Source organism: Octodon degus, unplaced genomic scaffold, assembly GCF_000260255.1.
Source record: "Octodon degus isolate 3935 unplaced genomic scaffold, OctDeg1.0 scaffold00072, whole genome shotgun sequence".
Taxonomy (NCBI): domain Eukaryota; kingdom Metazoa; phylum Chordata; class Mammalia; order Rodentia; family Octodontidae; genus Octodon; species Octodon degus.
In genome coordinates, this window is record NW_004524648.1 from 6,600,138 (window position 1) to 6,601,203 (window position 1,066).

Consider the following 1,066-nt stretch of genomic DNA (forward strand, 5'->3'; position numbering starts at 1 on the left):
GGAGCCAGCTGATTATGGACCGAAACCTCCAAAAACAGTGAGCTATATAAACAGTTCCTTTTTTAATTTTGGTTTGGGTATTTTGACTCAGAAACAAGAGAAAAATAATTAAAGCAAGCAAACACAAAGGAAAGACCCTAGATGCTTTCAGCAAAGTAGCTACATGAGCAACCTGGGCAAAATAGTGATAACCCATCTACTAAAGGCTGGATGGAGGTGATGAGGAACTACAGGAAAGATCTGAAAATACATATGAAAACCATGGACTGAATGTGAAATCAACAAAGCCCTGAGTCTTTGAATAACTGAGGGAATAGGAGATCCATGAAGAAGAAAATTTAACCCCGCAAACCAGCTTTCAGGGCTCATGGCTCCCATAGTCTCTCCTGAGGCCATTCACATTGTTTCTCATCTCACCTATGCCTCAGGCTACAGGTGAAGTGTAGGAGACTTAATCACACACACACACACACACACACACACACACACACACACATACACACACACAGAGCCACCCTAAGGCTAAACAAGTAGGGGAAAGCTGCCCAGGTCCTGCAGCAGAAGGAAGAGAGCCAAGGAGTGATGCGCCCAGGGAGCAAGAAGATGCACAGCGCCAAGGAGGAGGGGCTGCTGCTCTTCACCAGGAAGCTCTCTGGGTCTTCTCATGCTCACAGAATGCGAGGGAAGATGACAAGCTCACCACTGTCTGCGCATGGGGCAGAGATTGCTGTGAGCTCCACAACAGAGGCCTGGATCCTGTCAGCCTCTTGGGGGCCATTCATCTTTGCCTGCAGTGCTGAAAGCCCTGGGACGCTAAGCTCTGCTTTGCAGCCTAGGATTAAACTCCAGGCCTTGTGCATGCTAGGCCAACGCTGTGCCTCTGAGGGACAAACCCAGCCCGAGGCCTTGAGTTTTAAGTGACCCATGGCTGCCCATTTTCAAGACGGCACTACAGCCTGTAGGGTGTTAAGCAAAGTACGTCATTTTTAGGGTCTCAGATTTCCTGCTCAGGTCTGAAACTGCAACAAAAAAGCAGCAGAGGACATTCAGCACTGAGCACGGGGTC